Below are 11445 nucleotides of genomic sequence, written 5' to 3' on the forward strand. Positions count from 1 at the left end.
TTCATTTTTTATCTCATATGGAGTTAAATCCTTTAAATGAAAATGTTTGATTACCGCTCTGAACTCGTTTTTTCCATTTTTCTTAACGAACAATTTTTTTTTCAATTGGTTCTAAAAACACATAAACTCAGAAGATGTGGACTGTGACTGCACCATATATCTAGCCGGGAGTGGTGCTGACTGAAAACAGATGATTTGGAGCGATTCGCGCGCCATATGTTGGTCATTCTAAGGACTTATTGAACTACCCTCGTAAAAATGAAATTGTATAATGGAATTATGGCTTAACACAAGCCTTGAAAGTTATGTATCTGAAATGACCATACAATAATCGAAAGGTGGACTTAAATCCATGGTAACGATGTTTATTGCCATCGACGATTCAATCTTGTTCTATTTCAACTCGCCGCTAGTTCTAGCACAGACGATACATAGAGGCAGACAGATTACTATACAGAATTTGCTTTAATCGATCAGGGAGTCCACTGACCCTTCAATCGCTGTTTCAGAAAAAAGAATGTACACCTTTAAAGGTGAGTTTTGAAATTATCTAGTTGAAGATTGCTTCAAAATGACATGACTGTCAAATAGAGATGGTCGTATTCTTTTATATATTATAAAAATTTTTTTTATTAGAGAGAACATATTATTTGATCCAGACGAGATCTGAGGTTTTGAAAATATTTCGTTCATACTAAATTATTATTTATCATTATGTATAATAATCTACAATTTATTCAGTATGTCTAATTGCAGCTCCTATGTTGCTGATATTTTATTAGTACTAGCATATGCAATCACTCGCCACGCGCGTGTTTTTTTAATTTCAGAGAAAAAATTATTTTTAATACAAAATAAAATTTTCGAATAACTGCTTATTTTTCAGGATTATTATTTTATTTATTTTAAAAGTTTGTATAAATATAATTTTTCTAAGATTCTTCAGAAAATTTAAAAAGATTTTCAAAAATTTCAAATATGTCAGAACAAAATTTCAAAAAAGTTATTCTTCAAACAAATAGTTGAATTTTCAAATTAAGAAGAGCAAATATCAACGAAAAATGTAATATTTGATATTTGAATCCAATATTATTTTTATTTTAAATAAAAAATAATCTGAATCACCTGAAAGTGTACAAATTTAAACCGCAGTTGTATTTTGAACAAAAAAAAGATTTAATTTTTTCCAACGGGATGAATTTTCTACAAATAAATTAAATTTTGTAACCCAAAAATATAAGTATTCAAGAAAGAAGTTCATTTTCAACCGAATAGATGAATTTTGAATCTTCAGCCGGTAAAGTAACTTTTTAACCAAATCTGAATTTTCAACTAAAAAAGTATTGGCCGTCAGGAAAGAAAAAAGTGTAGAAAATCATAATTCGAAGCGAAAATACTTTTTAATGCAAAATGAAAATATCGAATAACTATTTGTTTTTTTAATTTCTTTTTTCATTTGCTCTAAAGATATATAAATATAATTCTAATAGCTTTCTCGAGAAAATACAGAAAGATTTTTAAGGATTCCTGATATTATGTGGAAAAAGTATAGTCGGTTTAGAATATAGTTAGTACTTTTTTAACGCTTCAAATAAATTTGATAAATTTTCGGAAATATTTCAAACTTTTACAATATTTGTATTCTCTTTAAAATGACTAAATATCTTTAAAACTGACTGTGGAAACCTTTCGTAATGTTTTAAAATATTAAAAATATTCTTTTAAAATAATTTTTTTAATGATATCAATTTTTTAAAATAAAAAATCATAAAAAATTTTACCAGAAATCTTAAGATTTTTTTTATTCTGTTGAAACTTTTCAGTAATCTTAAAAAGTATTTAAGTTTTTTGTTCGAAATCTTTAAAGATCTACAGTTTTTTTAATTTGTTGATATTTATCAAAACTTCTAAAGCTTTGGAAGATCTTTTGAACTGAGTCAAAGTTTTCTTAACATTTTTTAAATTCCTGCATAAATGAAAAAAATATTATAATCTTTTGAAATATTCAAAGCTCAAAATTATTCTTTCGAAATAAAACTTAAATCATTAGAAATTTTCCCAAAAATGTTCTAAATTTTTTTCTACCATCTCATTTTTCTCATCTCTCTGAAAGTCGCAAAAAGTTTACATATTACAGTATGGTAGCAAAATCTTGAAAACAGGATTTTTTCCCTTTGTTAAAAAAATTTACAATTACCTCTTTCATTATTAATGTTTAGAAAGGATATAGGATATAAAGGATAAATAGAATCCTTTTTTCATTTATAAAACGTTTGGTCCAGTGTTAAGAACATAATTGTTGTCTTTATTATTAGAGAATCATTTGCAATTAAAACTTTCTCTTTTAGAAATAAATATTTGGAATTAAAATTTAAAAACTGAAAAGTTAAAGTTCAAAAATGTTAAAGCTTCAATTTTTTTATATGCATATCTTAATGCTAAAAAATCAACATTTTATTACTTACTCGCAAAAACAAGCATTCAGTAGGTTTTGTGTGGGTGCTAACTTCCTTGACAATTTAGAAATCTTTTAATATCAATTAAAAGAATTATATTTTGAATACAGTTACAATAGGGTTATTAATGATCTTTCTATTGAAAATAAGCATTATTAATGGCTTTGAAAAATTTATGATTACCGAGAAACAACCAGAATTTTATTTTTATTTTGAAAGGCCACCCTGAAATATTTTTAATTTACATTAAAAATTTGACTGCTGATATTGCACAATAATTTCTAGTCAGTTTTATATTTAATTTTATAAACATTATAAATTCGTTGGTTTAAATTTGGTCAGCTTTAAGTTTAATAATTTTAGATTAAAATATCAAAGCCTTCAAAATATTGACAATTTCGAACTCGTCAGCTTTTTGAAAACCGTTATTGAAAGGCTTAAAATTGTGCAATTTCAAAAATTGGAACCATAACAATCTTGTCTTATATATATTTTTTTTTTACTTAAAATTGTAAATAAAGTGTTATAAATCAAACAATTAAAATAAACAATTTAAACATTTCTAAGTTTGAAATGATCTAAATTTATTTTATATAATCAAAGTTATAAATGGTTTGATTAAGGAAAAATTTTAATATTACAATTCTTGAAAATTAGATATTTCTTCAGTTTTAAATGAAGTTCGGATTCGTTTAATTTTCAACGTTCCGTAATATAAATTTCTTCATCATTAATGTTAATAATAATTATATTACAATATAATTTTTTTATGTAATAATTTGAAATTCTAGAATTTCAGGAGTTTTTAATTTAAAACATTCAGTTTAGTTTTCAGTATTAAATATTTAAATTTTAATCGCTTAGAGTTATACATTATTAAAATTCAAAAGTTATAAGTTTTGAATTATTCAATTTTGAAAGCTCTTGATGTGAAATTCAATTCATAAAAAATTATTTTATTGGGGACTTTTCGAATTCAAAATCATTCGATATATATTTCTTAATTTTAAATGCTTTCAATTAGAAATTATTAATTATATTTTCAAAATTTTAAATACTTCTGCCATTTAAATCTTTGTTTAATTATTGAATTTTAAATTGGTTATATTTTGAATGTTAGGAAATACAAATTGAGAGAGGTTTACTGTTAATTTGAGATAACCTTATAGCACAGATCCATGATTTTTTAAAATGTTTGTTCAGAGATTATCGTGTGAGAGAAATCCCTTTTCTAAGCTTTAATTTTGAAGGTAAAAAAATGCCTGTATCCTTTTTTGACATGCTCAGGGTAATAATTTTTTATCTTTCGAACTTATTTCAGATTTCATATTTTCGTCACATATGAGAAAATAAACTTAAGAAAGAAGTGAAGATTGTTTTTTTTTTAAATTAATTCAAACTAGATAAAAAATTGTTAAGTAAGTCCGGAGTTATTAAAAACACTTACAATATAAAGACTGCTTTGTACTTTACTATCAGACATCTTATCGTCCATATTTTACATAATCCTTTCTACTTGACCTCATTTAGTATATAATTTTTCACTCCTATCACTAATTAGAAAATTATTCTAGATATTTTAGACATCATCTTACTTCGCATTTATGTATTTTTTCATATGGCGCGTGTTAAAAATTTTACAACAATTAAACATTCACGAAAAATTTGCATTTTCTACTTTCCTCCGATCACCTTGAATCTAAAAATCGATACATGTTTCGACTTTTCTTTGATTTTCATTTCCAAACTAAAAATCTCAAAACGTTTATTTTTTATCCAATATTCAAAAAGCATAGGGGTGACCACCCTATATAAGATAATGATCCTAAAGTAGATAATAATTAATTAAAAATAATAATGCTTGTTAAATAACTAATTTAATGCAATTAATGATTCGAACATGATACGTGTTAATATATTAAAATTGTAATTAAATGTTTTGCTTATATTTATGCTTATAATTAAGGATTGTCTACTGTAGGATCGTTATCTACAGTAGAGTGGTCTCCCCCGCATAAAAATATTCTTTTTTAATGTGTCATTTGTATTTTTCTTTAAGTTTCCGCATCAGTGAAAATGAGCAAGCAAATTAAAATGCAAATCGAATTCAAACTGCAAATCTGCCACTATTAATCTTCACTAACATCGTTATTTAAATCACCTTGAATATAATAATAAATGGCGAATTTTTCCCGCTTCTAAAAATCTGCATTTCAAATCTGAAACCTCGAAACTTTCACCTCTACATTCAAAATTTAAATAATAATTTCTACAGAATCTTTTAAGCTACATTATTTTTCTCTTTTGTTATTTAACTCAAATTCGATTTACGTCTGATTCAAAGTTCAAATTTTCTGAGTTTTTTCATCAAGAAATAGTCGCATGATTTTCATGCCTTTTTTAATCTTGAATCCAAGGAGCACACTCCAAATTCCCTTTAAAGTCGATCGAATTTCTTTAAATTATTTTAATTTCCATTAAATTCGCTTAAATTTTCGATAATTCATTTAAAATTCTCTACCAAAGAAAATCTAATAAATTAAACAAAATTCGAGAATAATGATTAAACGTTCAAAATTGAATAACTAGAATTTTCATTCGGTATAGGGGTGTTCTGCAGTTTCCAAATTTTATTTTGTCAATTCAAAACTAAACTCTTTAGGATTGAATTCGAACTTTGAAACTAAAATATTTTTTTGTTGAATCTATACAAATTAAGTATTTTTGAAACTCAAGTTTGAGAGCATTGAAGAGTGTAGTTTCAAATTCACGTTGAATGTATTCATTATAGTAAGGACGCAGTGACCAATTGTAGAAAAAAATATTTAAGTTTACTTAAAAATGTCACGATTTAATTAGTAACGATAATATTTTTTGAAATGAAAAAAAAAACAATTATTGATTATAACAACGATTTTAAAAATATAAATTTTTTGTTTGAGAAATTTGATTTTCTGGGAGCTTTTTTATTTCGGTATGAATGGATTTCTAAGAACATAAGTATATCCCATTTTTACTTTAGGTTTTTAGTAGAAAATTGATTGTTTTTTAATATGTTTTGTTGTAGATTCGTCTTTTTTGGTAGAAATTTAATCTTAATGGCAGAAAATTCAACCATTTGGTTGGAAATTGAAACTACTTATTATAAGTTTAGTTTATTTGTTATAGATTCATTTCTTTGTTTGAAAATTTAACTATTTTGTTGAAAATGAGTTTTGTTTTGTTGAAAATCAATTTTTTTAGCTGCCAATTTAACTATTTTATTTTTCGTCCAAAATGAATCTTGTTTAATTTTAAATTCAATTATTTGACTGGAAAATTAACCTGTTTCGCTGAAAGTACTTTTTTGGGTTGAAAAATCTATTCATATTTTTGGTTAAACTCAACTGTATTTGATTTTTAAAATTGTTGTTGAAATATCAGTTTCTTCATCTTGTGTTAAGTATTCATCTTTTTGGTCAAATTCGAATTTTTTAAATTTAAGATTAAAATTTCGTTGGGTTAAATACGTATCAACTATTATATTTTTCGTTGAAAATGTAATAGTTTTTTATTGAAAATTAACTACTTGGTTGAAACTGGAACTTGTTTGTTCAAAATTCATTTTGGGATGATTCCTAATTTTAATTCAAACTTAGTTTTTTTACATATATTTTTTTTTGGTTAAAAATTCAACTATTTTTTTAAAGAGAAAATATCATTTATTATGACTGCGATTTTACTTTTTTAGTAATGAGTCGTAAATAGATTTCCAAGAACTTATGCCTATCTAATTCTTAAAAATAAATTCTGTAAAGCCATAAATGATTAAAAAATTGTGGAACATTATTTACAAATGTAATATTTCTTATAAAAGTATTTTCTTCTTTTTTACTTTTAAATATAAATCTTTAAACTTTCCTCTAATTTCGTAAAAACATTACTCTATTTACCCATTTTTGCAATCCAACTTGTACTCTTTCCAACTCAAAACCCCTCTATTAAATTCCCGTCTGAATTTTTAAGGGCAAAGTAGGTATTTTTTAATTGAACTCACGTTTAATTCCAAATTTAAGTCTGCCAATTTAAAAAAAAAGGGTCATGATTTCGATGAATATGTTAACGCTGAATCTCAGGATCAACTTATTTTTGTGGCAGCTCAAGCGATTCTCGAGATAATTAAGAAATGAAAAATTAATAATAAAAAAATATTAATTTAAGAATAAATAATAAATAAAAGGCGGCAGTGTAGAAATAGATATACAAAAAATCTGATTTTTTCAGGAAAGAAAAAAAACGTCCAAAAAAGTTTGATTAAATAAAAGTATCCTTTTTGGAGGAAACAGATAGTGCATTTGACAATCTCAAAGTGACACTGGCCACAAACTGGAGCAGGCTCGGCTGCGAATAGCGATAAAAAATCTAATCTTCGGTCTAAATGAAAAATAAAAACGTACCCCCGAGATATAAGATTTTTTAAATGCGAATAATAAAGCTTCGAACCAGAAAAAGTAGCCAATTCCAAGTAAATCGTCCAAGAATTTAACAGTCGTCAAAATTTAACAGGCTTTAAAAATGGGTTTTGGGTAGCGATAGAAAATCGAGTTTTTAATTTTTCATAAATATAACAACTTGCTTCCAAGATATTGTATTTGATTTTTTAAATAATTTTTTATGCAATAAACCCATTTTGGGAAAAATGTTAGTTAACTAGTTCCGTACTGCCACCTTTCTTAAATAATATTAAGTTTTTGTAATAAAATAAAAATAGGGGTAATTTTCTTCACTTTTATTCATAAAGAAGCTAAAAAAAGGTGTATAGTTCCAGTATAAACCGTTTGAAAAATACGTGACAATTGAAGCTTATCCAAGGCGAATCATATTATTGGAATGCTATCGAATTCATCTAAAGTTACCCGAATTCTCAGAAATATACGAAAAAAATTTGATTTGATTTGAATTGCTTCGAATTTTCTTACATTTCTCCTAATATCCTTCATATTCCGCCAAATTTCTTTGATTTAATTTCTCATAAAATCGCTTAATATTTTTTGAGTTCAGTGGAATTTTCGAAAATTCACTTTTAGTTCCCCTTCGAAAGAATTATCTTAAATTACACAAAACTGGAGTTTAATGATTCACGAGGAAAAAACATAAGTTGTCATTTTTAAATTGCTAATAAGTTTTCCTTAACGATTTCAATCCCTTTTAGTTGGAATCATTACAAAATTTTGAATTAAAGCGAAAACTCATAAACGCTGTGATCCCTGGTCTCATCATATCACCTCGAACCTAGAACTCATTTCCAACTTGCACTCCTTCTTTAATTCCGATTTCCAACTTGCAAACTCTCTGTTAAAGTCCCGCCTAAATTTTGCAGGGGAAAGTGGATCTTCGATTTTCTTGTCCTTAACTCGAAAATTCGCCGAAGGCTATGCGCTTGAATTCGTTGATGATGGGAGGCTACCCAACGTACCCCCAACAAAAACCAACCTTTCTCGAAGATGCCTATTCCCAAAAGCCTCCAGGTCTCAACGACAATCTACCCTCTTCTTCACCAATCTTCCCTCAACCCGAAACAAACAACCTTTCGTCGCGGCCGCGTCGTTGAATTCTTCTCACAGTACGTTATTGATCTAGCCACGAGTTTGAAGCCTCGCCATTGCCCTAGCTACTATCGCACATGTTCTCGCCTGGGTGTGGTGTACGAGCACAGAATCGCCGATTCAACTAGGTAACCTTCTGTTCAACCGGATGTGGCATGCGATATCCCGGATGTCGCACACGGCACACTTTGTTTTCCATTTTTATTTCTACTTTTAATCACGGCACAACGATAAAAACCACTGACCTCCTTAGTCGCTACGACAATCCGTCCGACGAATCTGACAGCTCATGGTGAACCACGACTGGCCCTGAGCAATCCGCAACTTCTTCCAATTGCTCTTGTTCCTCTTGATTCCTCTTTGGAGAACGCTAACCGCCCTTGCGGTATCCACCTGGCGCGGTGCTGACCTGCGGCCAATGAACGTCAGGCGATGGTTGACTACTGAACTAGACCGGCTGCGGGGGTGGAAATGTGAGGAGGAGGATTTGGCAGATGGAGCTAGGAAGGGCGCGATAGCACAGAGCGGAAAAAAGGAGTTTTTGCAAAGGTAGTATGTAATAAGCTTCTGGAATCCGCAAGCTTGCTAGCCCCTCAGCTCGACTGGCTGACTGATAGCTCGACGAGGGAGAGAATGACGACTAGGGCCAGACAATGAGGGTGGGAGAATAGTCTCTAGGTGGGAGAAAACTGAATGTACATTACTGTACTCGATGCAGTTTGAGCGTGCTTGTACTTCCCTATCAGGGGTGAATTCGTGCATTTGTCGTCGAGGAACATTAAGTTTACTGCCGCAGGACTCCAAGGAAGAGCAGACTTCACAATTTTTCATCTATTCCCTCCTTTTCCCTTTTATCGTTTCCCTCGTTTAAAAAAAACTTTCCCCTTTTTCATTTTTTTCGTTTTTCTATGATTTTAAGAATCAAAATAATATTAATGAGGATGCCATTTCAAATAAAAAAATTAATTTTAACGAGAAAATGTTAAAACTTACAGGTAAAATTTATTTTAACAATTTGCTTCAAAAATACATTTTTTCTCATCATCCCTTCTTACCACTTTTAAAAAAATTGGTTGAATTTGACTAATTGATGACTTTTTTCAGGAAAGACATTCTCTACAATTCTACTGGTTTCAATTTTGAGACTACATTTTTTTATTGCTGAAATCGTTAATATTTTTTTTTTAAGCGGAACATTTTTTAAACAAATAAGTATATTTAAAGTTTATTTACTTATTTTCAAAATTGGGAACATTAAAGTTTTATTGAATATTTTTCCAAAAAATAAGCCATGATTGATTAAAATTGAACATTTTCAAAAAATGGGTAATTTTAATTCTCATAAATGTAACTATTTGATTGAACATGCAAGTGTTTTGGTTGAAGTTTAATATTTTTTTATTAAAAATTCCATCATTAAGTTGAAAATTCATCTTTGTACGTTGAAAGTTCATCTATTTGGTTGAAAATGCAACTGTTTTTGGCTGAAGTATACATTTTTGTCTATTTTGAATATTTGATTGAAAAATCATCTTTTTAGGTAAAAAATTCAAGTATTTGGTAAAAATGCACCTGTTTATTTAAAAAAATCATGTAATTGGTTGTACGTTCATCTTTTTTGGTAGAAAATTAATCTTCTTCATTAAAAATTTAACCAATAGTTTGAAAGTTGAACTACTTGTAAAAATATTATTTTATTAATTGAAGGTCAATCTTTTGGGTTGAAAAGGAACTTTGTGGTGTAAAATTGTACTATTTTCTAGATAATTCGCCTTTTTGGTTTGAGAGTTCAACAATATGGTTCTAATTTTTTTCTCTCCAAACTAAAAAATATTTTCTAGCTGAAAAATCGTTATTTTAGTTTGAAAATTTATCTCTTTCAGTAGATTTTTTTCAAATGCAACTGTATGGTTAAAAGTCATTCTGTTTTGATTGAGGATTCATCTATTTTGTTAAAAAATTCGTCTTTTTTGGTTTAGCACAACTGTTTTTGAACTGAAATAAAATCTTTTTTTATTGAAATATCAACTATTACGCCTTTCGTTCCCCCCTTTTTTTTTATTAAATTCGACTGTTTTGATATTTAAAAATGATATATTTTCTTGTTTGGAATATCGATTATTATATTTTTCGTTGATAACTTATTTGATTTTATTTTAAAATCAACTACGTTGTATGGAACTTTTTGGTTAAAAATGCATTTTTGATTGAAAATTTAACTATTTTGTTCTAGATTCAATTACAGTGAAACTCTTTAATAGCCTTCCCTTCTATAGCCCTTCCGAGAATTGAGTTGCGCCGTGAGGTAGATATCACAGGAGCTGCTCGGGGTCTTCGGTTGTCACTCAGGCAGGCACTCAGGCCTGAACAAACAAAAGCGGAACGAGCTATAATGAGTTAGTTCATACCAACGGCAGCCCCAAAATCGGCGCTATAGAAGAGTTTTAGTGTATTTTGTTGAAAATTAAATTTTTTTTGTAATATTCGTCTTTTTTCATAGAAAATTAGTCCTTTTAAATCAAAAATTCGACTGTCTTCTAAAAAATTCTTCTTTTCAAATTGAATATTCAACTGTTTGCTTATAAGTTCGTTTCTCTTACTTGAAAATTCAACTATTTGGTTGTAAATACCACTATTCAGTCTAAAAATAATTTATTTGTTTGTTGCAGATTTAGCAAATTGGTTGAAAAATCGTCGGTATTAGTTGGAAATTCATATTTTTTAGTTGGAAATTTCACTGTTTTCTAGATAATTCGCCGTTTTGGTTTGGTTCGAAATTCAATAAGTTTGTTGAAACTTTTTTTCTCCCTTATCTAAAAAATCTTTCCGTATTGAAATTTCGTGTTTTTGACTTGAAAATTCAACGATATGAAAGAAACTTCAACTATTTTGTTGAAAATTAAGTTTTTGGTGGAAAATTCCCAGGAAGAATGAAAAAATATAACCCTGTATTTTATAAACCATTTTTAATTTGAGATAACTAGTGAATATCCTTAGAGTTTTTGAAATTTTAAGATCTTCAAAAAAATCACTCTCTTAATTCGAATCAGTGAAATTTTACCGAGAATCAGCGACTTACTTCTAGTTATTTGAATCAGTTACGAAAATATTTCGTACGAAAATCATTATAGGACACTTATTATACTTTCTTTGTATCTTTTTAAATCTTTAACAGAAAGTATTTACAGCAATTTTCCAATCTGTCTCTGCTCATCCAATGCCCTTATCAAGGGTGAACAGTTGAACACTGATATGTACGTATGTAAATTTTTGTGAACATGTTTTTCAATATAAAAGAATAAATAAAAAGGATAAGAGTAGAAAAAGAAGCAAGCAGATTTGGAAATTGTCCTATTCATCGCTCTTATTTTTGTATTCAGTATAAAAAAAATTGTATTGAATTT

General features: G+C 28.0%; 1 protein-coding gene across 2 annotated transcripts in view; it reads right to left on the reverse strand.

Moving 5' to 3' along the window:
- LOC117171411 (calcium-dependent secretion activator) overlaps window positions 1–8624 on the reverse strand; it is a 46691-nt gene extending 38067 nt beyond the window's left edge. For both annotated transcript variants that reach the window (XM_033358708.1, XM_033358706.1), the window contains exon 1: window positions 8287–8624. The gene's annotated coding sequence lies outside the window, so the exon portion shown is untranslated. The remainder of the gene's footprint in view (window positions 1–8286) is intronic.
- Between the last annotated feature and the right edge of the window lie 2821 nt (window positions 8625–11445).

The sequence above is a fragment of the Belonocnema kinseyi genome, chromosome 4, assembly GCF_010883055.1.
Source record: "Belonocnema kinseyi isolate 2016_QV_RU_SX_M_011 chromosome 4, B_treatae_v1, whole genome shotgun sequence".
NCBI classification, from domain to species: Eukaryota; Metazoa; Arthropoda; class Insecta; order Hymenoptera; family Cynipidae; genus Belonocnema; species Belonocnema kinseyi.